We start from the raw sequence: 27,363 nt of genomic DNA, 5'->3' as shown, positions 1-27,363 counted from the left end.
ACTGACTAGACTCTTATGCTAGCGTGTGCTAATGCTAATGTACCCGTGGAGCAAAGTGCTAGAAAGCCAAATGAGGTTCCACTGAGACTTGAACTCAGATCGCTGGATTCAGAGTCCAGAGTGCTAACCATTACACCATGGAACCCTGCCTGAAGCAGAGAAAAGCTCTGTGTCAAACAGGCATAAAAGTGTAGTAGTGTAGTTCCTGGTAAACTGATGGGGATTTCTACACGGCCAGCCAAATTTTACCTGTCATACCTGCTGCGAATCCCAGCTTGAGCGTGACCACAGTGGCCCTTCAGAGGTCCTCGTTAGTATAGTGGACAGTATCTCCGCCTGTCACGCGGAAGACCGGGGTTCGATTCCCCGACGGGAGTGAGCAGTCTCTTTGCTGCTCAGCCTTTTACCTGGAATGACCACGCACACGTTAATCGCACACCAGATCCTAGTCAATCTAATAATCTAGTCCTATAATGGGCTTGAAGAAACATGAATTCCACCTGTGCGCTCACAAGTCAAAAAGGTCTTCTCGGAAAGAGCTCCCATGAGAAGAGTTGCTAGTCCAAGAGAACTCTGCTTGTCCAGCGTTTCCTCTGTTTTACTTGCGTCCCTACTGACAAATAAGTCTCTTGGTTTTGTCTTCTGTAGATTGTGTGCTTGCCAAACAAAGGACATCAAAGAGCTTGTTAACAACAAGATCAGCTCCCATGAGAACAGATGCTATCTCGAGATCACAATTTGCATTGTCAATATAGCCATAAGTGGGGAATGCTTGAAAAATGACACAAATGGGAGTTCCTCCTTCTCACTAGTCCTACATGATCTGTCATCAAAGTCCACAAATGTAAGAAAGCATTAAAATGCTCCTTTAATGACTACAGGGTATGCCAGCGCCGTTTCCGTAGTGTAGTGGTTATCACGTTAAGCCTAACACGCGAAAGGTCCCTGGTCCGAAACCAGGCGGAAACGTGCTTCTTTGCTTATGCGTCCTGATATAAAAGTGTCTGACTGCAGGCACTGCTTGAACTTGTGGGGTTCTACTGCTGTTTGGGACACAGACGAGAGAAAGTACTCAAATCTGGTACAGGCCTCTGACATTTGTAACCTTTGGATGCTGGTCTTGCTAAGAGTTCTCTATGGCCCAAATTTCAACAGAATTCACACAAATCAACACATCTCCAGTCACCATATTTCCTGAAGATGGAGGCACAGACTAAGCTCTTGGAAATGAGTGGCTCTAGGTGGCCTGCACAGGACTTGGGCCTTTTTTCAGCCAATGCACAAGGCAATGAAACAAATGGCCACTTTAGGCAACAGTTCTGCTGCCAGAGGTTCTGGGGTTCTTAGGGCAGCACATGTTGAGCTGTGCTTGCTGTAGTGAACTCCTAAATGTCAAACGTTTAAGTGAGCCTAACATCGAGACTACAGTTCAGACTCCTTGCTAGACTGCGTCTGTCTCTTCTCAATGTCTCCTTTTCTTCAAGGCCATGATAGGAACATGCCACCAGATTTGTCAGATTGCGAGCTTACTCAGTGAGACACATTGGAAAGCCAAACAAACAGGCCTGCGGGGTTTCCGTAGTGTAGTGGTTATCACGTTGACCTCACACGCGAAAGGTCCCCGGTCCGAAACCTTGCGGAAACATGGGTCTTTTGCTTCTTTGGTCACAAGGGAATTGATGTTCACTGTTTAGACAACTCTGCTTGTCCAGCGTTTTCTCTTTTTTACTTGCATCCCTATTGAGAAATAAGTCTCTTGGTTTTGTCTTCGGTAGATTGTGCGCTAGCCAAACAAAGGACATCAAAGAGCTTGTCAACAAAAAGATCGAAGCCTTCAGAGGTGGCAACAGGATTAGAAGTGAGAAGAGTGCAAGAGGAAAAGTTGACTTGAGTCAAGGTGGCCAATGAAAGATACAGCAGGAAGCTGAAAGTGCAGCAGAAGAGCACGAGCGAGGTTTGGTGCAGCATGAAGACCATGCGCAGATGAGATCAGCCAAGACAAGAGGAGTGGAATTTACTGGGCCACTAACTTGCTCTTTAACTGACTAGACTCTCATGCTAGCGTGTGCTAATGCTAATGTACCCGTGGAGCAAAGTGCTAGAAAGCCAAATGAGGTTCCACTGAGACTTGAACTCAGATCGCTGGATTCAGAGTCCAGAGTGCTAACCATTACACCATGGAACCCTGCCTGAAGCAGAGAAAAGCTCTGTGTCAAACAGGCATAAAAGTGTAGTAGTGTAGTTCCTGGTAAACTGATGGGGATTTCTACACGGCCAGCCAAATTTTACCTGTCATACCTGCTGCGAATCCCAGCTTGAGCGTGACCACAGTGGCCCTTCAGAGGTCCTCGTTAGTATAGTGGACAGTATCTCCGCCTGTCACGCTGGAAGACCGGGTTCGATTCCCCGACGGGAGTGAGCAGTCTCCTTTGCTGCTCAGCCTTTACCTGGAATGACCACGCACACGTTAATCGCACACCAGATCCTAGTCAATCTAATAATCTAGTCCTATAATGGGCTTGAAGAAACATGAATTCCACCTGTGCGCTCACAAGTCAAAAAGGTCTTCTCGGAAAGAGCTCCCATGAGAAGAGTTGCTAGTCCAAGAGAACTCTGCTTGTCCAGCGTTTCCTCTGTTTTACTTGCGTCCCTACTGACAAATAAGTCTCTTGGTTTTGTCTTCTGTAGATTGTGTGCTTGCCAAACAAAGGACATCAAAGAGCTTGTTAACAACAAGATCAGCTCCCATGAGAACAGATGCTATCTCGAGATCACAATTTGCATTGTCAATATAGCCATAAGTGGGGAATGCTTGAAAAATGACACAAATGGGAGTTCCCTCCTTCTCACTAGTCCTACATGATCTGTCATCAAAGTCCACAAATGTAAGAAAGCATTAAAATGCTCCTTTAATGACTACAGGGTATGCCAGCGCCGTTTCCGTAGTGTAGTGGTTATCACGTTAAGCCTAACACGCGAAAGGTCCCTGGTCCGAAACCAGGCGGAAACGTGCTTCTTTGCTTATGCGTCCTGATATAAAAGTGTCTGACTGCAGGCACTGCTTGAACTTGTGGGGTTCTACTGCTGTTTGGGACACAGACGAGAGAAAGTACTCAAATCTGGTACAGGCCTCTGACATTTGTAACCTTTGGATGCTGGTCTTGCTAAGAGTTCTCTATGGCCCAAATTTCAACAGAATTCACACAAATCAACACATCTCCAGTCACCATATTTCCTGAAGATGGAGGCACAGACTAAGCTCTTGGAAATGAGTGGCTCTAGGTGGCCTGCACAGGACTTGGGCCTTTTTCAGCCAATGCACAAGGCAATGAAACAAATGGCCACTTTAGGCAACAGTTCTGCTGCCAGAGGTTCTGGGTTCTTAGGGCAGCACATGTTGAGCTGTGCTTGCTGTAGTGAACTCCTAAATGTCAAACGTTTAAGTGAGCCTAACATCGAGACTACAGTTCAGACTCCTTGCTAGACTGCGTCTGTCTCTTCTCAATGTCTCCTTTTCTTCAAGGCCATGATAGGAACATGCCACCAGATTTGTCAGATTGCGAGCTTACTCAGTGAGACACATTGGAAAGCCAAACAAACAGGCCTGCGGGGTTTCCGTAGTGTAGTGGTTATCACGTTCGCCTTACACGCGAAAGGTCCCGGTCCGAAACCAGGCGGAAACATGGGTCTTTTGCTTCTTTGGTCACAAGGAATTGATGTTCACTGTTTAGACAACTCTGCTTGTCCAGCGTTTTCTCTTTTTACTTGCATCCCTATTGAGAAATAAGTCTCTTGGTTTTGTCTTGGTAGATTGTGCGCTAGCCAAACAAAGGACATCAAAGAGCTTGTCAACAAGAAGATCGGAACCTTCAGAGGTGGCAACAGGATTAGAAGTGAGAAGAGTGCAAGAGGAAAAGTTGACTTGAGTCAAGGTGGCCAATGAAAGATACAGCAGGAAGCGGAAAGTGCAGCAGAAGAACACGAGCGAGGTTTGGTGCAGCATGAAGACCATGCGCAGATGAGATCAGCCAAGACAAGAGGAGTGGAATTTACTGGGCCACTAACTTGCTCTTTAACTGACTAGACTCTTATGCTAGCGTGTGCTAATGCTAATGTACCCGTGGAGCAAAGTGCTAGAAAGCCAAATGAGGTTCCACTGAGACTTGAACTCAGATCGCTGGATTCAGAGTCCAGAGTGCTAACCATTACACCATGGAACCCTGCCTGAAGCAGAGAAAAGCTCTGTGTCAAACAGGCATAAAAGTGTAGTAGTGTAGTTCCTGGTAAACTGATGGGGATTTCTACACGGCCAGCCAAATTTTACCTGTCATACCTGCTGCGAATCCCAGCTTGCGTGACCACGGTGGCCCTTCAGAGGTCCTTGTTAGTATAGTGGACAGTATCTCCGCCTGTCACGTGGAAGACCGGGGTTCGATTCCCCGACGGGAGTGAGCAGTCTCTTTGCTGCTCAGCCTTTTACCTGGAATGACCACGCACACGTTAATCGCACACCAGATCCTAGTCAATCTAATAATCTAGTCCTATAATGGGCTTGAAGAAACATGAATTCCACCTGTGCGCTCACAAGTCAAAAAGGTCTTCTCGGAAAGAGCTCCCATGAGAAGAGTTGCTAGTCCAAGAGAACTCTGCTTGTCCAGCGTTTCCTCTGTTTTACTTGCGTCCCTACTGACAAATAAGTCTCTTGGTTTTGTCTTCTGTAGATTGTGTGCTTGCCAAACAAAGGACATCAAAGAGCTTGTTAACAACAAGATCAGCTCCCATGAGAACAGATGCTATCTCGAGATCACAATTTGCATTGTCAATATAGCCATAAGTGGGGAATGCTTGAAAAATGACACAAATGGGAGTTCCCTCCTTCTCACTAGTCCTACATGATCTGTCATCAAAGTCCACAAATGTAAGAAAGCATTAAAATGCTCCTTTAATGACTACAGGGTATGCCAGCGCCGTTTCCGTAGTGTAGTGGTTATCACGTTAAGCCTAACACGCGAAAGGTCCCTGGTCCGAAACCAGGCGGAAACATGCTTCTTTGCTTATGCGTCCTGATATAAAAGTGTCTGACTGCAGGCACTGCTTGAACTTGTGGGGTTCTACTGCTGTTTGGGACACAGGCGAGAGAAAGTACTCAAATCTGGTACAGGCCTCTGACATTTGTAACCTTTGGATGCTGGTCTTGCTAAGAGTTCTCTATGGCCCAAATTTCAACAACCTCCACAGACTTCACACAAATCAACACATCTCCAGTCACCATATTTCCTGAAGATGGAGGCACAGACTAAGCTCTTGGAAATGAGTGGCTCTAGGTGGCCTGCACAGGACTTGGGCCTTTTTCAGCCAATGCACAAGGCAATGAAACAAATGGCCACTTTAGGCAACAGTTCTGCTGCCAGAGGTTCTGGGGTTCTTAGGGCAGCACATGTTGAGCTGTGCTTGCTGTAGTGAACTCCTAAATGTCAAACGTTTAAGTGAGCCTAACATCGAGACTACAGTTCAGACTCCTTGCTAGACTGCGTCTGTCTCTTCTCAATGTCTCCTTTTCTTCAAGGCCATGATAGGAACATGCCACCAGATTTGTCAGATTGCGAGCTTACTCAGTGAGACACATTGGAAAGCTAAACAAACAGGCCTGCGGGGTTTCCGTAGTGTAGTGGTTATCACGTTCGCCTCACACGCTGAAAGGTCCCCGGTCCGAAACCGGGCGGAAACATGGGTCTTTGCTTCTTTGGTCACAAGGAATTGATGTTCACTGTTTAGACAACTCTGCTTGTCCAGCGTTTTCTCTTTTTACTTGCATCCCTATTGAGAAATAAGTCTCTTGGTTTTGTCTTCGTAGATTGTGCGCTAGCCAAACAAAGGACATCAAAGAGCTTGTCAACAAGAAGATCGGAACCTTCAGAGGTGGCAACAGGATTAGAAGTGAGAAGAGTGCAAGAGGAAAAGTTGACTTGAGTGAAGGTGGCCAATGAAAGATACAGCAGGAAGCTGAACGTGCAGCAGAAGAGCACGAGCGAGGTTTGGTGCAGCATGAAGACCATGCGCAGATGAGATCAGCCAAGACAAGAGGAGTGGAATTTACTGGGCCACTAACTTGCTCTTTAACTGACTAGACTCTCATGCTAGCGTGTGCTAATGCTAATGCACCCGTGGAGCAAAGTGCTAGAAAGCCAAATGAGGTTCCACTGAGACTTGAACTCAGATCGCTGGATTCAGAGTCCAGAGTGCTAACCATTACACCATGGAACCCTGCCTGAAGCAGAGAAAAGCTCTGTGTCAAACAGGCATAAAAGTGTAGTAGTGTAGTTCCTGGTAAACTGATGGGATTTTACACGGCCAGCCAAATTTTACCTGTCATACCTGCTGCGAATCCCAGCTTGAGCGTGACCACAGTGGCCCTTCAGAGGTCCTCGTTAGTATAGTGGACAGTATCTCCGCCTGTCACGCTGGAAGACCGGGGTTCGATTCCCCGACGGGAGTGAGCAGTCTCCTTTGCTGCTCAGCCTTTTACCTGGAATGACCACGCACACGTTAATCGCACACCAGATCCTAGTCAATCTAATAATCTAGTCCTATAATGGGCTTGAAGAAACATGAATTCCACCTGTGCGCTCACAAGTCAAAAAGGTCTTCTCGGAAAGAGCTCCCATGAGAAGAGTTGCTAGTCCAAGAGAACTCTGCTTGTCCAGCGTTTCCTCTGTTTTACTTGCGTCCCTACTGACAAATAAGTCTCTTGGTTTTGTCTTCTGTAGATTGTGTGCTTGCCAAACAAAGGACATCAAAGAGCTTGTTAACAACAAGATCAGCTCCCATGAGAACAGATGCTATCTCGAGATCACAATTTGCATTGTCAATATAGCCATAAGTGGGGAATGCTTGAAAAATGACACAAATGGGAGTTCCTCCTTCTCACTAGTCCTACATGATCTGTCATCAAAGTCCACAAATGTAAGAAAGCATTAAAATGCTCCTTTAATGACTACAGGGTATGCCAGCGCCGTTTCCGTAGTGTAGTGGTTATCACGTTAAGCCTAACACGCGAAAGGTCCCTGGTCCGAAACCAGGCGGAAACATGCTTCTTTGCTTATGCGTCCTGATATAAAAGTGTCTGACTGCAGGCACTGCTTGAACTTGTGGGGTTCTACTGCTGTTTGGGACACAGACGAGAGAAAGTACTCAAATCTGGTACAGGCCTCTGACATTTGTAACCTTTGGATGCTGGTCTTGCTAAGAGTTCTCTATGGCCCAAATTTCAACAGAATTCACACAAATCAACACATCTCCAGTCACCATATTTCCTGAAGATGGAGGCACAGACTAAGCTCTTGGAAATGAGTGGCTCTAGGTGGCCTGCACAGGACTTGGGCCTTTTTTCAGCCAATGCACAAGGCAATGAAACAAATGGCCACTTTAGGCAACAGTTCTGCTGCCAGAGGTTCTGGGGTTCTTAGGGCAGCACATGTTGAGCTGTGCTTGCTGTAGTGAACTCCTAAATGTCAAACGTTTAAGTGAGCCTAACATCGAGACTACAGTTCAGACTCCTTGCTAGACTGCGTCTGTCTCTTCTCAATGTCTCCTTTTCTTCAAGGCCATGATAGGAACATGCCACCAGATTTGTCAGATTGCGAGCTTACTCAGTGAGACACATTGGAAAGCTAAACAAACAGGCCTGCGGGGTTTCCGTAGTGTAGTGGTTATCACGTTCGCCTCACACGCGAAAGGTCCCCGGTCCGAAACCGGGCGGAAACATGGGTCTTTTGCTTCTTTGGTCACAAGGGAATTGATGTTCACTGTTTAGACAACTCTGCTTGTCCAGCGTTTTCTCTTTTTTACTTGCATCCCTATTGAGAAATAAGTCTCTTGGTTTTGTCTTGGTAGATTGTGCGCTAGCCAAACAAAGGACATCAAAGAGCTTGTCAACAAGAAGATCGGGGCCTTCAGAGGTGGCAACAGGATTAGAAGTGAGAAGAGTGCAAGAGGAAAAGTTGACTTGAGTCAAGGTGGCCAATGAAAGATACAGCAGGAAGCAGAAAGTGCAGCAGAAGAGCACGAGCGAGGTTTGGTGCAGCATGAAGACCATGCGCAGATGAGATCAGCCAAGACAAGAGGAGTGGAATTTACTGGGCCACTAACTTGCTCTTTAACTGACTAGACTCTTATGCTAGCGTGTGCTAATGCTAATGTACCCGTGGAGCAAAGTGCTAGAAAGCCAAATGAGGTTCCACTGAGACTTGAACTCAGATCGCTGGATTCAGAGTCCAGAGTGCTAACCATTACACCATGGAACCCTGCCTGAAGCAGAGAAAAGCTCTGTGTCAAACAGGCATAAAAGTGTAGTAGTGTAGTTCCTGGTAAACTGATGGGGATTTCTACACGGCCAGCCAAATTTTACCTGTCATACCTGCAGCGAATCCCAGCTTGACGTGACCACGGTGGCCCTTCAGAGGTCCTCGTTAGTATAGTGGACAGTATCTCCGCCTGTCACGTGGAAGACCGGGGTTCGATTCCCGACGGGAGTGAGCAGTCTCCTTCGCTGCTCAGCATTTTACCTGGAATGACCACGCACACGTTAATCGCGCACCAGATCCTAGTCAATCTAATAATCTAGTCCTATAATGGGCTTGAAGAAACATGAATTCCACCTGTGCGCTCACAAGTCAAACAGGTCTTCTCGGAAAGAGCTCGCATGAGAAGAGTTGCTAGTCCAAGAGAACTCTGCTTGTCCAGCGTTTCCTCTGTTTTACTTGCGTCCCTACTGACAAATAAGTCTCTTGGTTTTGTCTTCTGTAGATTGTGTGCTTGCCAAACAAAGGACATCAAAGAGCTTGTTAACAACAAGATCAGCTCCCATGAGAACAGATGCTATCTCGAGATCACAATTTGCATTGTCAATATAGCCATAAGTGGGGAATGCTTGAAAAATGACACAAATGGGAGTTCCTCCTTCTCACTAGTCCTACATGATCTGTCATCAAAGTCCACAAATGTAAGAAAGCATTAAAATGCTCCTTTAATGACTACAGGGTATGCCAGCGCCGTTTCCGTAGTGTAGTGGTTATCACATTCGCCTAACACGCGAAAGGTCCCTGGTCCGAAACCAGGCGGAAAGCGTGCTTCTTTGCTTATGCGTCCTGATATAAAAGTGTCTGACTGCAGGCACTGCTTGAACTTGTGGGGTTCTACTGCTGTTTGGGACACAGGCGAGAGAAAGTACTCAAATCTGGTACAGGCCTCTGACATTTGTAACCTTTGGATGCTGGTCTTGCTAAGAGTTCTCTATGGCCCAAATTTCAACAGAATTCACACAAATCAACACATCTCCAGTCACCATATTTCCTGAAGATGGAGGCACAGACTAAGCTCTTGAAATGAGTGGCTCTAGGTGGCCTGCACAGGACTTGGGCCTTTTTTCAGCCAATGCACAAGGCAATGAAACAAATGGCCACTTTAGGCAACAGTTCTGCTGCCAGAGGTTCTGGGGTTCTTAGGGCAGCACATGTTGAGCTGTGCTTGCTGTAGTGAACTCCTAAATGTCAAACGTTTAAGTGAGCCTAACATCGAGACTACAGTTCAGACTCCTTGCTAGACTGCGTCTGTCTCTTCTCAATGTCTCCTTTTCTTCAAGGCCATGATAGGAACATGCCACCAGATTTGTCAGATTGCGAGCTTACTCAGTGAGACACATTGGAAAGCCAAACAAACAGGCCTGCGGGGTTTCCGTAGTGTAGTGGTTATCACGTTCAGCCTTACACGCGAAAGGTCCCCGGTCCGAAACCGGGCGGAAACATGGGTCTTTGCTTCTTTGGTCACAAGGGAATTGATGTTCACTGTTTAGACAACTCTGCTTGTCCAGCGTTTTCTCTTTTTACTTGCATCCCTATTGAGAAATAAGTCTCTTGGTTTTGTCTTGGTAGATTGTGCGCTAGCCAAACAAAGGACATCAAAGAGCTTGTCAACAAGAAGATCGGGGCCTTCAGAGGTGGCAACAGGATTAGAAGTGAGAAGAGTGCAAGAGGAAAAGTTGACTTGAGTCAAGGTGGCCAATGAAAGATACAGCAGGAAGCGGAAAGTGCAGCAGAAGAGCACGAGCGAGGTTTGGTGCAGCATGAAGACCATGCGCGCAGATGAGATCAGCCAAGACAAGAGGAGTGGAATTTACTGGGCCACTAACTTGCTCTTTAACTGACTAGACTCTTATGCTAGCGTGTGCTAATGCACCAGTGGAGCAAAGTGCTAGAAAGCCAAATGAGGTTCCACTGAGACTTGAACTCAGATCGCTGGATTCAGAGTCCAGAGTGCTAACCATTACACCATGGAACCCTGCCTGAAGCAGAGAAAAGCTCTGTGTCAAACAGGCATAAAAGTGTAGTAGTGTAGTTCCTGGTAAACTGATGGGGATTTCTACACGGCCAGCCAAATTTTACCTGTCATACCTGCTGCGAATCCCAGCTTGGCGTGACCACGGTGGCCCTTCAGAGGTCCTCGTTAGTATAGTGGACAGTATCTCCGCCTGTCACGTGGAAGACCGGGGTTCGATTCCCGACGGGAGTGAGCAGTCTCCTTCGCTGCTCAGCCTTTTACCTGGAATCACCACGCACACGTTAATCGCACACCAGATCCTAGTCAATCTAATAATCTAGTCCTATAATGGGCTTGAAGAAACATGAATTCCACCTGTGCGCTCACAAGTCAAAAAGGTCTTCTCGGAAAGAGCTCCCATGAGAAGAGTTGCTAGTCCAAGAGAACTCTGCTTGTCCAGCGTTTCCTCTGTTTTACTTGCGTCCCTACTGACAAATAAGTCTCTTGGTTTTGTCTTCTGTAGATTGTGTGCTTGCCAAACAAAGGACATCAAAGAGCTTGTTAACAACAAGATCAGCTCCCATGAGAACAGATGCTATCTCGAGATCACAATTTGCATTGTCAATATAGCCATAAGTGGGGAATGCTTGAAAAATGACACAAATGGGAGTTCCTCCTTCTCACTAGTCCTACATGATCTGTCATCAAAGTCCACAAATGTAAGAAAGCATTAAAATGCTCCTTTAATGACTACAGGGTATGCCAGCGCCGTTTCCGTAGTGTAGTGGTTATCACGTTAAGCCTAACACGCGAAAGGTCCCTGGTCCGAAACCAGGCGGAAACATGCTTCTTTGCTTATGCGTCCTGATATAAAAGTGTCTGACTGCAGGCACTGCTTGAACTTGTGGGGTTCTACTGCTGTTTGGGACACAGGCGAGAGAAAGTACTCAAATCTGGTACAGGCCTCTGACATTTGTAACCTTTGGATGCTGGTCTTGCTAAGAGTTCTCTATGGCCCAAATTTCAACAGAATTCACACAAATCAACACATCTCCAGTCACCATATTTCCTGAAGATGGAGGCACAGACTAAGCTCTTGGAAATGAGTGGCTCTAGGTGGCCTGCACAGGACTTGGGCCTTTTTCAGCCAATGCACAAGGCAATGAAACAAATGGCCACTTTAGGCAACAGTTCTGCTGCCAGAGGTTCTGGGGTTCTTAGGGCAGCACATGTTGAGCTGTGCTTGCTGTAGTGAACTCCTAAATGTCAAAGCGTTTAAGTGAGCCTAACATCGAGACTACAGTTCAGACTCCTTGCTAGACTGCGTCTGTCTCTTCTCAATGTCTCCTTTTCTTCAAGGCCATGATAGGAACATGCCACCAGATTTGTCAGATTGCGAGCTTACTCAGTGAGACACATTGGAAAGCTAAACAAACAGGCCTGCGGGGTTTCCGTAGTGTAGTGGTTATCACGTTCGCCTCACCGCTGCGAAAGGTCCCCGGTCGAAACCGAGGCGGAAACATGGGTCTTTTGCTTCTTTGGTCACAAGGGAATTGATGTTCACTGTTTAGACAACTCTGCTTGTCCAGCGTTTTCTCTTTTTACTTGCATCCCTATTGAGAAATAAGTCTCTTGGTTTTGTCTTCGGTAGATTGTGCGCTAGCCAAACAAAGGACATCAAAGAGCTTGTCAACAAGAAGATCGGGGCCTTCAGAGGTGGCAACAGGATTAGAAGTGAGAAGAGTGCAAGAGGAAAAGTTGACTTGAGTCAAGGTGGCCAATGAAAGATACAGCAGGAAGCAGAAAGTGCAGCAGAAGAGCACGAGCGAGGTTTGGTGCAGCATGAAGACCATGCGCAGATGAGATCAGCCAAGACAAGAGGAGTGGAATTTACTGGGCCACTAACTTGCTCTTTAACTGACTAGACTCTTATGCTAGCGTGTGCTAATGCTAATGTACCCGTGGAGCAAAGTGCTAGAAAGCCAAATGAGGTTCCACTGAGACTTGAACTCAGATCGCTGGATTCAGAGTCCAGAGTGCTAACCATTACACCATGGAACCCTGCCTGAAGCAGAGAGAAAAGCTCTGTGTCAAACAGGCATAAAAGTGTAGTAGTGTAGTTCCTGGTAAACTGATGGGGATTTCTACACGGCCAGCCAAATTTTACCTGTCATACCTGCAGCGAATCCCAGCAGCGTGACCACGGTGGCCCTTCAGAGGTCCTCGTTAGTATAGTGGACAGTATCTCCGCCTGTCACGTGGAAGACGGGGTTCGATTCCCCGGACGGGAGTGAGCAGTCTCCTTCGCTGCTCAGCATTTTACCTGGAATGACCACGCACACGTTAATCGCGCACCAGATCCTAGTCAATCTAATAATCTAGTCCTATAATGGGCTTGAAGAAACATGAATTCCACCTGTGCGCTCACAAGTCAAACAGGTCTTCTCGGAAAGAGCTCGCATGAGAAGAGTTGCTAGTCCAAGAGAACTCTGCTTGTCCAGCGTTTCCTCTGTTTTACTTGCGTCCCTACTGACAAATAAGTCTCTTGGTTTTGTCTTCTGTAGATTGTGTGCTTGCCAAACAAAGGACATCAAAGAGCTTGTTAACAACAAGATCAGCTCCCATGAGAACAGATGCTATCTCGAGATCACAATTTGCATTGTCAATATAGCCATAAGTGGGGAATGCTTGAAAAATGACACAAATGGGAGTTCCCTCCTTCTCACTAGTCCTACATGATCTGTCATCAAAGTCCACAAATGTAAGAAAGCATTAAAATGCTCCTTTAATGACTACAGGGTATGCCAGCGCCGTTTCCGTAGTGTAGTGGTTATCACGTTAAGCCTAACACGCGAAAGGTCCCTGGTCCGAAACCAGGCGGAAACATGCTTCTTTGCTTATGCGTCCTGATATAAAAGTGTCTGACTGCAGGCACTGCTTGAACTTGTGGGGTTCTACTGCTGTTTGGGACACAGGCGAGAGAAAGTACTCAAATCTGGTACAGGCCTCTGACTTTTGTAACCTTTGGATGCTGGTCTTGCTAAGAGTTCTCTATGGCCCAAATTTCAACAGAATTCACACAAATCAACACATCTCCAGTCACCATATTTCCTGAAGATGGAGGCACAGACTAAGCTCTTGGAAATGAGTGGCTCTAGGTGGCCTGCACAGGACTTGGGCCTTTTTTCAGCCAATGCACAAGGCAATGAAACAAATGGCCACTTTAGGCAACAGTTCTGCTGCCAGAGGTTCTGGGGTTCTTAGGGCAGCACATGTTGAGCTGTGCTTGCTGTAGTGAACTCCTAAATGTCAAACGTTTAAGTGAGCCTAACATCGAGACTACAGTTCAGACTCCTTGCTAGACTGCGTCTGTCTCTTCTCAATGTCTCCTTTTCTTCAAGGCCATGATAGGAACATGCCACCAGATTTGTCAGATTGCGAGCTTACTCAGTGAGACACATTGGAAAGCTAAACAAACAGGCCTGCGGGGTTTCCGTAGTGTAGTGGTTATCACGTTCGCCTCACCTTGAAAGGTCCCGGTCCGAAACCGGGCGGAAACATGGGTCTTTGCTTCTTTGGTCACAAGGGAATTGATGTTCACTGTTTAGACAACTCTGCTTGTCCAGCGTTTTCTCTTTTTACTTGCATCCCTATTGAGAAATAAGTCTCTTGGTTTTGTCTTGGTAGATTGTGCGCTAGCCAAACAAAGGACATCAAAGAGCTTGTCAACAAGAAGATCGGGGCCTTCAGAGGTGGCAACAGGATTAGAAGTGAGAAGAGTGCAAGAGGAAAAGTTGACTTGAGTCAAGGTGGCCAATGAAAGATACAGCAGGAAGCGGAAAGTGCAGCAGAAGAGCACGAGCGAGGTTTGGTGCAGCATGAAGACCATGCGCAGATGAGATCAGCCAAGACAAGAGGAGTGGAATTTACTGGGCCACTAACTTGCTCTTTAACTGACTAGACTCTTATGCTAGCGTGTGCTAATGCTAATGTACCCGTGGAGCAAAGTGCTAGAAAGCCAAATGAGGTTCCACTGAGACTTGAACTCAGATCGCTGGATTCAGAGTCCAGAGTGCTAACCATTACACCATGGAACCCTGCCTGAAGCAGAGAAAAGCTCTGTGTCAAACAGGCATAAAAGTGTAGTAGTGTAGTTCCTGGTAAACTGATGGGGATTTCTACACGGCCAGCCAAATTTTACCTGTCATACCTGCAGCGAATCCCAGCTTGAGCGTGACCACGGTGGCCCTTCAGAGGTCCTCGTTAGTATAGTGGACAGTATCTCCGCCTGTCACGTGGAAGACCGGGGTTCGATTCCCCGACGGGAGTGAGCAGTCTCCTTCGCTGCTCAGCATTTTACCTGGAATGACCACGCACACGTTAATCGCGCACCAGATCCTAGTCAATCTAATAATCTAGTCCTATAATGGGCTTGAAGAAACATGAATTCCACCTGTGCGCTCACAAGTCAAACAGGTCTTCTCGGAAAGAGCTCGCATGAGAAGAGTTGCTAGTCCAAGAGAACTCTGCTTGTCCAGCGTTTCCTCTGTTTTACTTGCGTCCCTACTGACAAATAAGTCTCTTGGTTTTGTCTTCTGTAGATTGTGTGCTTGCCAAACAAAGGACATCAAAGAGCTTGTTAACAACAAGATCAGCTCCCATGAGAACAGATGCTATCTCGAGATCACAATTTGCATTGTCAATATAGCCATAAGTGGGGAATGCTTGAAAAATGACACAAATGGGAGTTCCCTCCTTCTCACTAGTCCTACATGATCTGTCATCAAAGTCCACAAATGTAAGAAAGCATTAAAATGCTCCTTTAATGACTACAGGGTATGCCAGCGCCGTTTCCGTAGTGTAGTGGTTATCACGTTAAGCCTAACACGCGAAAGGTCCCTGGTCCGAAACCAGGCGGAAACATGCTTCTTTGCTTATGCGTCCTGATATAAAAGTGTCTGACTGCAGGCACTGCTTGAACTTGTGGGGTTCTACTGCTGTTTGGGACACAGGCGAGAGAAAGTACTCAAATCTGGTACAGGCCTCTGACATTTGTAACCTTTGGATGCTGGTCTTGCTAAGAGTTCTCTATGGCCCAAATTTCAACAGAATTCACACAAATCAACACATCTCCAGTCACCATATTTCCTGAAGATGGAGGCACAGACTAAGCTCTTGGAAATGAGTGGCTCTAGGTGGCCTGCACAGGACTTGGGCCTTTTTCAGCCAATGCACAAGGCAATGAAACAAATGGCCACTTTAGGCAACAGTTCTGCTGCCAGAGGTTCTGGGGTTCTTAGGGCAGCACATGTTGAGCTGTGCTTGCTGTAGTGAACTCCTAAATGTCAAACGTTTAAGTGAGCCTAACATCGAGACTACAGTTCAGACTCCTTGCTAGACTGCGTCTGTCTCTTCTCAATGTCTCCTTTTCTTCAAGGCCATGATAGGAACATGCCACCAGATTTGTCAGATTGCGAGCTTACTCAGTGAGACACATTGGAAAGCCAAACAAACAGGCCTGCGGGGTTTCCGTAGTGTAGTGGTTATCACGTTCGCCTTACCGCGAAAGGTCCCGGTCGAAACCGAGGCGGAAACATGGGTCTTTTGCTTCTTTGGTCACAAGGGAATTGATGTTCACTGTTTAGACAACTCTGCTTGTCCAGCGTTTTCTCTTTTTACTTGCATCCCTATTGAGAAATAAGTCTCTTGGTTTTGTCTTGGTAGATTGTGCGCTAGCCAAACAAAGGACATCAAAGAGCTTGTCAACAAGAAGATCGGGGCCTTCAGAGGTGGCAACAGGATTAGAAGTGAGAAGAGTGCAAGAGGAAAAGTTGACTTGAGTCAAGGTGGCCAATGAAAGATACAGCAGGAAGCGGAAAGTGCAGCAGAAGAGCACGGCGAGGTTTGGTGCAGCATGAAGACCATGCGCAGATGAGATCAGCCAAGACAAGAGGAGTGGAATTTACTGGGCCACTAACTTGCTCTTTAACTGACTAGACTCTTATGCTAGCGTGTGCTAATGCTAATGCACCAGTGGAGCAAAGTGCTAGAAAGCCAAATGAGGTTCCACTGAGACTTGAACTCAGATCGCTGGATTCAGAGTCCAGAGTGCTAACCATTACACCATGGAACCCTGCCTGAAGCAGAGAAAAGCTCTGTGTCAAACAGGCATAAAAGTGTAGTAGTGTAGTTCCTGGTAAACTGATGGGGATTTCTACACGGCCAGCCAAATTTTACCTGTCATACCTGCTGCGAATCCCAGCTTGAGCGTGACCACGGTGGCCCTTCAGAGGTCCTCGTTAGTATAGTGGACAGTATCTCCGCCTGTCACGTGGAAGACCGGGGTTCGATTCCCCCGACGGGAGTGAGCAGTCTCCTTCGCTGCTCAGCCTTTTACCTGGAATGACCACGCACACGTTAATCGCACACCAGATCCTAGTCAATCTAATAATCTAGTCCTATAATGGGCTTGAAGAAACATGAATTCCACCTGTGCGCTCACAAGTCAAAAAGGTCTTCTCGGAAAGAGCTCCCATGAGAAGAGTTGCTAGTCCAAGAGAACTCTGCTTGTCCAGCGTTTCCTCTGTTTTACTTGCGTCCCTACTGACAAATAAGTCTCTTGGTTTTGTCTTCTGTAGATTGTGTGCTTGCCAAACAAAGGACATCAAAGAGCTTGTTAACAACAAGATCAGCTCCCATGAGAACAGATGCTATCTCGAGATCACAATTTGCATTGTCAATATAGCCATAAGTGGGGAATGCTTGAAAAATGACACAAATGGGAGTTCCCTCCTTCTCACTAGTCCTACATGATCTGTCATCAAAGTCCACAAATGTAAGAAAGCATTAAAATGCTCCTTTAATGACTACAGGGTATGCCAGCGCCGTTTCCGTAGTGTAGTGGTTATCACGTTAAGCCTAACACGCGAAAGGTCCCTGGTCCGAAACCAGGCGGAAACATGCTTCTTTGCTTATGCGTCCTGATATAAAAGTGTCTGACTGCAGGCACTGCTTGAACTTAATGGGTTCTACTGCTGTTTGGGACACAGGCGAGAGAAAGTACTCAAATCTGGTACAGGCCTCTGACATTTGTAACCTTTGGATGCTGGTCTTGCTAAGAGTTCTCTATGGCCCAAATTTCAACAGAATTCACACAAATCAACACATCTCCAGTCACCATATTTCCTGAAGATGGAGGCACAGACTAAGCTCTTGGAAATGAGTGGCTCTAGGTGGCCTGCACAGGACTTGGGCTTTTTTTCAGCCAATGCACAAGGCAATGAAACAAATGGCCACTTTAGGCAACAGTTCTGCTGCCAGAGGTTCTGGGGTTCTTAGGGCAGCACATGTTGAGCTGTGCTTGCTGTAGTGAACTCCTAAATGTCAAACGTTTAAGTGAGCCTAACATCGAGACTACAGTTCAGACTCCTTGCTAGACTGCGTCTGTCTCTTCTCAATGTCTCCTTTTCTTCAAGGCCATGATAGGAACATGCCACCAGATTTGTCAGATTGCGAGCTTACTCAGTGAGACACATTGGAAAGCTAAACAAACAGGCCTGCGGGGTTTCCGTAGTGTAGTGGTTATCACGTTCGCCTTACCGCGAAAGGTCCCGGTCCGAAACCGAGGCGGAAACATGGGTCTTTTGCTTCTTTGGTCACAAGGAATTGATGTTCACTGTTTAGACAACTCTGCTTGTCCAGCGTTTTCTCTTTTTACTTGCATCCCTATTGAGAAATAAGTCTCTTGGTTTTGTCTTCGGTAGATTGTGCGCTAGCCAAACAAAGGACATCAAAGAGCTTGTCAACAAGAAGATCGGGGCCTTCAGAGGTGGCAACAGGATTAGAAGTGAGAAGAGTGCAAGAGGAAAAGTTGACTTGAGTCAAGGTGGCCAATGAAAGATACAGCAGGAAGCAGAAAGTGCAGCAGAAAGAGCACGGCGAGGTTTGGTGCAGCATGAAGACCATGCGCAGATGAGATCAGCCAAGACAAGAGGAGTGGAATTTACTGGGCCACTAACTTGCTCTTTAACTGACTAGACTCTTATGCTAGCGTGTGCTAATGCTAATGTACCCGTGGAGCAAAGTGCTAGAAAGCCAAATGAGGTTCCACTGAGACTTGAACTCAGATCGCTGGATTCAGAGTCCAGAGTGCTAACCATTACACCATGGAACCCTGCCTGAAGCAGAGAAAAGCTCTGTGTCAAACAGGCATAAAAGTGTAGTAGTGTAGTTCCTGGTAAACTGATGGGGATTTCTACACGGCCAGCCAAATTTTACCTGTCATACCTGCAGCGAATCCCAGCTTGCGTGACCACGGTGGCCCTTCAGAGGTCCTCGTTAGTATAGTGGACAGTATCTCCGCCTGTCACGTGGAAGACCGGGGTTCGATTCCCCGACGGGAGTGAGCAGTCTCCTTCGCTGCTCAGCATTTTACCTGGAATGACCACGCACACGTTAATCGCGCACCAGATCCTAGTCAATCTAATAATCTAGTCCTATAATGGGCTTGAAGAAACATGAATTCCACCTGTGCGCTCACAAGTCAAACAGGTCTTCTCGGAAAGAGCTCCCATGAGAAGAGTTGCTAGTCCAAGAGAACTCTGCTTGTCCAGCGTTTCCTCTGTTTTACTTGCGTCCCTACTGACAAATAAGTCTCTTGGTTTTGTCTTCTGTAGATTGTGTGCTTGCCAAACAAAGGACATCAAAGAGCTTGTTAACAACAAGATCAGCTCCCATGAGAACAGATGCTATCTCGAGATCACAATTTGCATTGTCAATATAGCCATAAGTGGGGAATGCTTGAAAAATGACACAAATGGGAGTTCCTCCTTCTCACTAGTCCTACATGATCTGTCATCAAAGTCCACAAATGTAAGAAAGCATTAAAATGCTCCTTTAATGACTACAGGGTATGCCAGCGCCGTTTCCGTAGTGTAGTGGTTATCACGTTAAGCCTAACACGCGAAAGGTCCCTGGTCCGAAACCAGGCGGAAACATGCTTCTTTGCTTATGCGTCCTGATATAAAAGTGTCTGACTGCAGGCACTGCTTGAACTTGTGGGGTTCTACTGCTGTTTGGGACACAGACGAGAGAAAGTACTCAAATCTGGTACAGGCCTCTGACTTTTGTAACCTTTGGATGCTGGTCTTGCTAAGAGTTCTCTATGGCCCAAATTTCAACAGAATTCACACAAATCAACACATCTCCAGTCACCATATTTCCTGAAGATGGAGGCACAGACTAAGCTCTTGGAAATGAGTGGCTCTAGGTGGCCTGCACAGGACTTGGGCCTTTTTTCAGCCAATGCACAAGGCAATGAAACAAATGGCCACTTTAGGCAACAGTTCTGCTGCCAGAGGTTCTGGGGTTCTTAGGGCAGCACATGTTGAGCTGTGCTTGCTGTAGTGAACTCCTAAATGTCAAACGTTTAAGTGAGCCTAACATCGAGACTACAGTTCAGACTCCTTGCTAGACTGCGTCTGTCTCTTCTCAATGTCTCCTTTTCTTCAAGGCCATGATAGGAACATGCCACCAGATTTGTCAGATTGCGAGCTTACTCAGTGAGACACATTGGAAAGCTAAACAAACAGGCCTGCGGGGTTTCCGTAGTGTAGTGGTTATCACGTTAGCCTCACCGCGAAAGGTCCCGGTCCGAAACCGGGCGGAAACATGGGTCTTTTGCTTCTTTGGTCACAAGGGAATTGATGTTCACTGTTTAGACAACTCTGCTTGTCCAGCGTTTTCTCTTTTTACTTGCATCCCTATTGAGAAATAAGTCTCTTGGTTTTGTCTTCGGTAGATTGTGCGCTAGCCAAACAAAGGACATCAAAGAGCTTGTCAACAAGAAGATCGGGGCCTTCAGAGGTGGCAACAGGATTAGAAGTGAGAAGAGTGCAAGAGGAAAAGTTGACTTGAGTCAAGGTGGCCAATGAAAGATACAGCAGGAAGCGGAAAGTGCAGCAGAAGAGCACGGCGAGGTTTGGTGCAGCATGAAGACCATGCGCAGATGAGATCAGCCAAGACAAGAGGAGTGGAATTTACTGGGCCACTAACTTGCTCTTTAACTGACTAGACTCTTATGCTAGCGTGTGCTAATGCTAATGTACCCGTGGAGCAAAGTGCTAGAAAGCCAAATGAGGTTCCACTGAGACTTGAACTCAGATCGCTGGATTCAGAGTCCAGAGTGCTAACCATTACACCATGGAACCCTGCCTGAAGCAGAGAAAAGCTCTGTGTCAAACAGGCATAAAAGTGTAGTAGTGTAGTTCCTGGTAAACTGATGGGGATTTCTACACGGCCAGCCAAATTTTACCTGTCATACCTGCAGCGAATCCCAGCAGCGTGACCACGGTGGCCCTTCAGAGGTCCTCGTTAGTATAGTGGACAGTATCTCCGCCTGTCACGTGGAAGACCGGGGTTCGATTCCCCGACGGGAGTGAGCAGTCTCCTTCGCTGCTCAGCATTTTACCTGGAATGACCACGCACACGTTAATCGCGCACCAGATCCTAGTCAATCTAATAATCTAGTCCTATAATGGGCTTGAAGAAACATGAATTCCACCTGTGCGCTCACAAGTCAAACAGGTCTTCTCGGAAAGAGCTCGCATGAGAAGAGTTGCTAGTCCAAGAGAACTCTGCTTGTCCAGCGTTTCCTCTGTTTTACTTGCGTCCCTACTGACAAATAAGTCTCTTGGTTTTGTCTTCTGTAGATTGTGTGCTTGCCAAACAAAGGACATCAAAGAGCTTGTTAACAACAAGATCAGCTCCCATGAGAACAGATGCTATCTCGAGATCACAATTTGCATTGTCAATATAGCCATAAGTGGGGAATGCTTGAAAAATGACACAAATGGGAGTTCCCTCCTTCTCACTAGTCCTACATGATCTGTCATCAAAGTCCACAAATGTAAGAAAGCATTAAAATGCTCCTTTAATGACTACAGGGTATGCCAGCGCCGTTTCCGTAGTGTAGTGGTTATCACGTTAAGCCTAACACGCGAAAGGTCCCTGGTCCGAAACCAGGCGGAAACATGCTTCTTTGCTTATCGTCCTGATATAAAAGTGTCTGACTGCAGGCACTGCTTGAACTTGTGGGGTTCTACTGCTGTTTGGGACACAGGCGAGAGAAAGTACTCAAATCTGGTACAGGCCTCTGACATTTGTAACCTTTGGATGCTGGTCTTGCTAAGAGTTCTCTATGGCCCAAATTTCAACAGAATTCACACAAATCAACACATCTCCAGTCACCATATTTCCTGAAGATGGAGGCACAGACTAAGCTCTTGGAAATGAGTGGCTCTAGGTGGCCTGCACAGGACTTGGGCCTTTTTTCAGCCAATGCACAAGGCAATGAAACAAATGGCCACTTTAGGCAACAGTTCTGCTGCCAGAGGTTCTGGGGTTCTTAGGGCAGCACATGTTGAGCTGTGCTTGCTGTAGTGAACTCCTAAATGTCAAACGTTTAAGTGAGCCTAACATCGAGACTACAGTTCAGACTCCTTGCTAGACTGCGTCTGTCTCTTCTCAATGTCTCCTTTTCTTCAAGGCCATGATAGGAACATGCCACCAGATTTGTCAGATTGCGAGCTTACTCAGTGAGACACATTGGAAAGCCAAACAAACAGGCCTGCGGGGTTTCCGTAGTGTAGTGGTTATCACGTTCGCCCTTACACGCTGAAAGGTCCCGGTCCGAAACCGGGCGGAAACATGGGTCTTTGCTTCTTTGGTCACAAGGGAATTGATGTTCACTGTTTAGACAACTCTGCTTGTCCAGCGTTTTCTCTTTTTACTTGCATCCCTATTGAGAAATAAGTCTCTTGGTTTTGTCTTGGTAGATTGTGCGCTAGCCAAACAAAGGACATCAAAGAGCTTGTCAACAAGAAGATCGGGGCCTTCAGAGGTGGCAACAGGATTAGAAGTGAGAAGAGTGCAAGAGGAAAAGTTGACTTGAGTCAAGGTGGCCAATGAAAGATACAGCAGGAAGCTGAAAGTGCAGCAGAAGAGCACGGCGAGGTTTGGTGCAGCATGAAGACCATGCGCAGATGAGATCAGCCAAGACAAGAGGAGTGGAATTTACTGGGCCACTAACTTGCTCTTTAACTGACTAGACTCTTATGCTAGCGTGTGCTAATGCTAATGTACCCGTGGAGCAAAGTGCTAGAAAGCCAAATGAGGTTCCACTGAGACTTGAACTCAGATCGCTGGATTCAGAGTCCAGAGTGCTAACCATTACACCATGGAACCCTGCCTGAAGCAGAGAAAAGCTCTGTGTCAAACAGGCATAAAAGTGTAGTAGTGTAGTTCCTGGTAAACTGATGGGGATTTCTACACGGCCAGCCAAATTTTACCTGTCATACCTGCTGCGAATCCCAGCTTGACGTGACCACGGTGGCCCTTCAGAGGTCCTCGTTAGTATAGTGGACAGTATCTCCGCCTGTCACGTGGAAGACCGGGGTTCGATTCCCCGACGGGGAGTGAGCAGTCTCCTTTGCTGCTCAGCCTTTTACCTGGAATGACCACGCACACGTTAATCGCACACCAGATCCTAGTCAATCTAATAATCTAGTCCTATAATGGGCTTGAAGAAACATGAATTCCACCTGTGCGCTCACAAGTCAAAAAGGTCTTCTCGGAAAGAGCTCCCATGAGAAGAGTTGCTAGTCCAAGAGAACTCTGCTTGTCCAGCTGCTTTCCTCTGTTTTACTCTGTTTCCCTACTGACAAATAAGTCTCTTGGTTTTGTCTTCTGTAGATTGTGTGCTTGCCAAACAAAGGACATCAAAGAGCTTGTTAACAACAAGATCAGCTCCCATGAGAACAGATGCTATCTCGAGATCACAATTTGCATTGTCAATATAGCCATAAGTGGGGGAATGCTTGAAAAATGACACAAATGGGAGTTCCTCCTTCTCACTAGTCCTACATGATCTGTCATCAAAGTCCACAAATGTAAGAAAGCATTAAAATGCTCCTTTAATGACTACAGGGTATGCCAGCGCCGTTTCCGTAGTGTAGTGGTTATCACGTTAGCCTAACACGCGAAAGGTCCCTGGTCCGAAACCAGGCGGAAACATGCTTCTTTGCTTATGCGTCCTGATATAAAAGTGTCTGACTGCAGGCACTGCTTGAACTTGTGGGGTTCTACTGCTGTTTGGGACACAGGCGAGAGAAAGTACTCAAATCTGGTACAGGCCTCTGACATTTGTAACCTTTGGATGCTGGTCTTGCTAAGAGTTCTCTATGGCCCAAATTTCAACAGAATTCACACAAATCAACACATCTCCAGTCACCATATTTCCTGAAGATGGAGGCACAGACTAAGCTCTTGAAATGAGTGGCTCTAGGTGGCCTGCACAGGACTTGGGCCTTTTTTCAGCCAATGCACAAGGCAATGAAACAAATGGCCACTTTAGGCAACAGTTCTGCTGCCAGAGGTTCTGGGGTTCTTAGGGCAGCACATGTTGAGCTGTGCTTGCTGTAGTGAACTCCTAAATGTCAAACGTTTAAGTGAGCCTAACATCGAGACTACAGTTCAGACTCCTTGCTAGACTGCGTCTGTCTCTTCTCAATGTCTCCTTTTCTTCAAGGCCATGATAGGAACATGCCACCAGATTTGTCAGATTGCGAGCTTACTCAGTGAGACACATTGGAAAGCTAAACAAACAGGCCTGCGGGGTTTCCGTAGTGTAGTGGTTATCACGTTCAGCCTCACACTTGAAAGGTCCCCGGTCGAAACCGGGCGGAAACATGGGTCTTTTGCTTCTTTGGTCACAAGGGAATTGATGTTCACTGTTTAGACAACTCTGCTTGTCCAGCGTTTTCTCTTTTTACTTGCATCCCTATTGAGAAATAAGTCTCTTGGTTTTGTCTTGGTAGATTGTGCGCTAGCCAAACAAAGGACATCAAAGAGCTTGTCAACAAGAAGATCGGGCCTTCAGAGGTGGCAACAGGATTAGAAGTGAGAAGAGTGCAAGAGGAAAAGTTGACTTGAGTCAAGGTGGCCAATGAAAGATACAGCAGGAAGCTGAAAGTGCAGCAGAAGAGCACGAGCGAGGTTTGGTGCAGCATGAAGACCATGCGCAGATGAGATCAGCCAAGACAAGAGGTGGAATTTACTGGGCCACTAACTTGCTCTTTAACTGACTAGACTCTCATGCTAGCGTGTGCTAATGCTAATGTACCCGTGGAGCAAAGTGCTAGAAAGCCAAATGAGGTTCCACTGAGACTTGAACTCAGATCGCTGGATTCAGAGTCCAGAGTGCTAACCATTACACCATGGAACCCTGCCTGAAGCAGAGAAAAGCTCTGTGTCAAACAGGCATAAAAGTGTAGTAGTGTAGTTCCTGGTAAACTGATGGGGATTTCTACACGGCCAGCCAAATTTTACCTGTCATACCTGCTGCGAATCCCAGCTTGGCGTGACCACAGTGGCCCTTCAGAGGTCCTCGTTAGTATAGTGGACAGTATCTCCGCCTGTCACGTGGAAGACCGGGGTTCGATTCCCCGACGGGAGTGAGCAGTCTCCTTTGCTGCTCAGCCTTTTACCTGGAATGACCACGCACACGTTAATCGCACACCAGATCCTAGTCAATCTAATAATCTAGTCCTATAATGGGCTTGAAGAAACATGAATTCCACCTGTGCGCTCACAAGTCAAAAAGGTCTTCTCGGAAAGAGCTCCCATGAGAAGAGTTGCTAGTCCAAGAGAACTCTGCTTGTCCAGCGTTTCCTCTGTTTTACTTGCGTCCCTACTGACAAATAAGTCTCTTGGTTTTGTCTTCTGTAGATTGTGTGCTTGCCAAACAAAGGACATCAAAGAGCTTGTTAACAACAAGATCAGCTCCCATGAGAACAGATGCTATCTCGAGATCACAATTTGCATTGTCAATATAGCCATAAGTGGGGGAATGCTTGAAAAATGACACAAATGGGAGTTCCCTCCTTCTCACTAGTCCTACATGATCTGTCATCAAAGTCCACAAATGTAAGAAAGCATTAAAATGCTCCTTTAATGACTACAGGGTATGCCAGCGCCCGTTTCCGTAGTGTAGTGGTTATCACGTTCGCCTAACACGCGAAAGGTCCCTGGTCCGAAACCAGGCGGAAACATGCTTCTTTGCTTATGCGTCCTGATATAAAAGTGTCTGACTGCAGGCACTGCTTGAACTTGTGGGGTTCTACTGCTGTTTGGGACACAGACGAGAGAAAGTACTCAAATCTGGTACAGGCCTCTGACATTTGTAACCTTTGGATGCTGGTCTTGCTAAGAGTTCTCTATGGCCCAAATTTCAACAGAATTCACACAAATCAACACATCTCCAGTCACCATATTTCCTGAAGATGGAGGCACAGACTAAGCTCTTGGAAATGAGTGGCTCTAGGTGGCCTGCACAGGACTTGGGCCTTTTTTCAGCCAATGCACAAGGCAATGAAACAAATGGCCACTTTAGGCAACAGTTCTGCTGCCAGAGGTTCTGGGGTTCTTAGGGCAGCACATGTTGAGCTGTGCTTGCTGTAGTGAACTCCTAAATGTCAAACGTTTAAGTGAGCCTAACATCGAGACTACAGTTCAGACTCCTTGCTAGACTGCGTCTGTCTCTTCTCAATGTCTCCTTTTCTTCAAGGCCATGATAGGAACATGCCACCAGATTTGTCAGATTGCGAGCTTACTCAGTGAGACACATTGGAAAGCCAAACAAACAGGCCTGCGGGGTTTCCGTAGTGTAGTGGTTATCACGTTCGCCTTACACGCGAAAGGTCCCCGGTCCGAAACCGGGCGGAAACATGGGTCTTTGCTTCTTTGGTCACAAGGGAATTGATGTTCACTGTTTAGACAACTCTGCTTGTCCAGCGTTTTCTCTTTTTACTTGCATCCCTATTGAGAAATAAGTCTCTTGGTTTTGTCTTGGTAGATTGTGCGCTAGCCAAACAAAGGACATCAAAGAGCTTGTCAACAAGAAGATCGGGGCCTTCAGAGGTGGCAACAGGATTAGAAGTGAGAAGAGTGCAAGAGGAAAAGTTGACTTGAGTCAAGGTGGCCAATGAAAGATACAGCAGGAAGCGGAAAGTGCAGCAGAAGAGCACGGCGAGGTTTGGTGCAGCATGAAGACCATGCGCAGATGAGATCAGCCAAGACAAGAGGAGTGGAATTTACTGGGCCACTAACTTGCTCTTTAACTGACTAGACTCTTATGCTAGCGTGTGCTAATGCTAATGTACCCGTGGAGCAAAGTGCTAGAAAGCCAAATGAGGTTCCACTGAGACTTGAACTCAGATCGCTGGATTCAGAGTCCAGAGTGCTAACCATTACACCATGGAACCCTGCCTGAAGCAGAGAAAAGCTCTGTGTCAAACAGGCATAAAAAAGTGTAGTAGTGTAGTTCCTGGTAAACTGATGGGGATTTCTACACGGCCAGCCAAATTTTACCTGTCATACCTGCTGCGAATCCCAGCTTGAGCGTGACCACGGTGGCCCTTCAGAGGTCCTCGTTAGTATAGTGGACAGTATCTCCGCCTGTCACGTGGAAGACCGGGGTTCGATTCCCCGACGGGAGTGAGCAGTCTCCTTCGCTGCTCAGCCTTTTACCTGGAATGACCACGCACACGTTAATCGCACACCAGATCCTAGTCAATCTAATAATCTAGTCCTATAATGGGCTTGAAGAAACATGAATTCCACCTGTGCGCTCACAAGTCAAAAAGGTCTTCTCGGAAAGAGCTCCCATGAGAAGAGTTGCTAGTCCAAGAGAACTCTGCTTGTCCAGCGTTTCCTCTGTTTTACTTGCGTCCCTACTGACAAATAAGTCTCTTGGTTTTGTCTTCTGTAGATTGTGTGCTTGCCAAACAAAGGACATCAAAGAGCTTGTTAACAACAAGATCAGCTCCCATGAGAACAGATGCTATCTCGAGATCACAATTTGCATTGTCAATATAGCCATAAGTGGGGAATGCTTGAAAAATGACACAAATGGGAGTTCCCTCCTTCTCACTAGTCCTACATGATCTGTCATCAAAGTCCACAAATGTAAGAAAGCATTAAAAATGCTCCTTT

The 27,363-nt window shown here is 46.7% G+C and overlaps 24 non-coding genes across 24 annotated transcripts; 10 read left to right on the top strand and 14 right to left on the bottom strand.

The window, feature by feature from the left end:
• Positions 1 to 73: 73 nt before the first annotated feature.
• Positions 74 to 145, bottom strand: trnaq-cug. Its single transcript has one exon. It is a non-coding gene; the product is annotated as a tRNA-Gln (tRNA).
• A 1,968-nt stretch (positions 146 to 2,113) lies between these two features.
• trnaq-cug lies at positions 2,114 to 2,185 on the bottom strand. Its single transcript has one exon. It is a non-coding gene; the product is annotated as a tRNA-Gln (tRNA).
• Positions 2,186 to 3,611: 1,426 nt separating this feature from the next.
• On the top strand, positions 3,612 to 3,683 carry trnav-uac. Its single transcript has one exon. It is a non-coding gene; the product is annotated as a tRNA-Val (tRNA).
• A 465-nt stretch (positions 3,684 to 4,148) lies between these two features.
• Positions 4,149 to 4,220, bottom strand: trnaq-cug. Its single transcript has one exon. It is a non-coding gene; the product is annotated as a tRNA-Gln (tRNA).
• A 1,434-nt stretch (positions 4,221 to 5,654) lies between these two features.
• trnav-cac lies at positions 5,655 to 5,728 on the top strand. Its single transcript has one exon. It is a non-coding gene; the product is annotated as a tRNA-Val (tRNA).
• Positions 5,729 to 6,192: 464 nt separating this feature from the next.
• trnaq-cug lies at positions 6,193 to 6,264 on the bottom strand. Its single transcript has one exon. It is a non-coding gene; the product is annotated as a tRNA-Gln (tRNA).
• A 1,427-nt stretch (positions 6,265 to 7,691) lies between these two features.
• Positions 7,692 to 7,764, top strand: trnav-cac. The gene has a single exon. It is a non-coding gene; the product is annotated as a tRNA-Val (tRNA).
• A 467-nt stretch (positions 7,765 to 8,231) lies between these two features.
• trnaq-cug lies at positions 8,232 to 8,303 on the bottom strand. The gene has a single exon. It is a non-coding gene; the product is annotated as a tRNA-Gln (tRNA).
• A 749-nt stretch (positions 8,304 to 9,052) lies between these two features.
• Positions 9,053 to 9,126, top strand: trnav-aac. Its single transcript has one exon. It is a non-coding gene; the product is annotated as a tRNA-Val (tRNA).
• Positions 9,127 to 9,728: 602 nt separating this feature from the next.
• On the top strand, positions 9,729 to 9,802 carry trnav-uac. Its single transcript has one exon. It is a non-coding gene; the product is annotated as a tRNA-Val (tRNA).
• A 461-nt stretch (positions 9,803 to 10,263) lies between these two features.
• trnaq-cug lies at positions 10,264 to 10,335 on the bottom strand. Its single transcript has one exon. It is a non-coding gene; the product is annotated as a tRNA-Gln (tRNA).
• A 1,968-nt stretch (positions 10,336 to 12,303) lies between these two features.
• trnaq-cug lies at positions 12,304 to 12,375 on the bottom strand. Its single transcript has one exon. It is a non-coding gene; the product is annotated as a tRNA-Gln (tRNA).
• Positions 12,376 to 14,339: 1,964 nt separating this feature from the next.
• On the bottom strand, positions 14,340 to 14,411 carry trnaq-cug. Its single transcript has one exon. It is a non-coding gene; the product is annotated as a tRNA-Gln (tRNA).
• Positions 14,412 to 16,375: 1,964 nt separating this feature from the next.
• Positions 16,376 to 16,447, bottom strand: trnaq-cug. The gene has a single exon. It is a non-coding gene; the product is annotated as a tRNA-Gln (tRNA).
• Positions 16,448 to 18,415: 1,968 nt separating this feature from the next.
• On the bottom strand, positions 18,416 to 18,487 carry trnaq-cug. Its single transcript has one exon. It is a non-coding gene; the product is annotated as a tRNA-Gln (tRNA).
• Positions 18,488 to 20,450: 1,963 nt separating this feature from the next.
• On the bottom strand, positions 20,451 to 20,522 carry trnaq-cug. The gene has a single exon. It is a non-coding gene; the product is annotated as a tRNA-Gln (tRNA).
• A 1,425-nt stretch (positions 20,523 to 21,947) lies between these two features.
• trnav-uac lies at positions 21,948 to 22,021 on the top strand. Its single transcript has one exon. It is a non-coding gene; the product is annotated as a tRNA-Val (tRNA).
• Positions 22,022 to 22,485: 464 nt separating this feature from the next.
• On the bottom strand, positions 22,486 to 22,557 carry trnaq-cug. Its single transcript has one exon. It is a non-coding gene; the product is annotated as a tRNA-Gln (tRNA).
• Positions 22,558 to 22,716: 159 nt separating this feature from the next.
• Positions 22,717 to 22,788, top strand: trnad-guc. Its single transcript has one exon. It is a non-coding gene; the product is annotated as a tRNA-Asp (tRNA).
• Positions 22,789 to 23,312: 524 nt separating this feature from the next.
• trnav-aac lies at positions 23,313 to 23,385 on the top strand. The gene has a single exon. It is a non-coding gene; the product is annotated as a tRNA-Val (tRNA).
• Positions 23,386 to 24,523: 1,138 nt separating this feature from the next.
• Positions 24,524 to 24,595, bottom strand: trnaq-cug. Its single transcript has one exon. It is a non-coding gene; the product is annotated as a tRNA-Gln (tRNA).
• Positions 24,596 to 25,348: 753 nt separating this feature from the next.
• Positions 25,349 to 25,421, top strand: trnav-aac. The gene has a single exon. It is a non-coding gene; the product is annotated as a tRNA-Val (tRNA).
• A 603-nt stretch (positions 25,422 to 26,024) lies between these two features.
• Positions 26,025 to 26,097, top strand: trnav-uac. The gene has a single exon. It is a non-coding gene; the product is annotated as a tRNA-Val (tRNA).
• A 464-nt stretch (positions 26,098 to 26,561) lies between these two features.
• On the bottom strand, positions 26,562 to 26,633 carry trnaq-cug. Its single transcript has one exon. It is a non-coding gene; the product is annotated as a tRNA-Gln (tRNA).
• Between the last annotated feature and the right edge of the window lie 730 nt (positions 26,634 to 27,363).

The sequence above is a fragment of the Oreochromis aureus genome, linkage group 8, assembly GCF_013358895.1.
Source record: "Oreochromis aureus strain Israel breed Guangdong linkage group 8, ZZ_aureus, whole genome shotgun sequence".
Lineage (NCBI taxonomy): Eukaryota > Metazoa > Chordata > Actinopteri > Cichliformes > Cichlidae > Oreochromis > Oreochromis aureus.
Note: the sequence above shows the minus strand (reverse complement) of the source record. Positions and strands in the feature narration are given on the sequence as shown.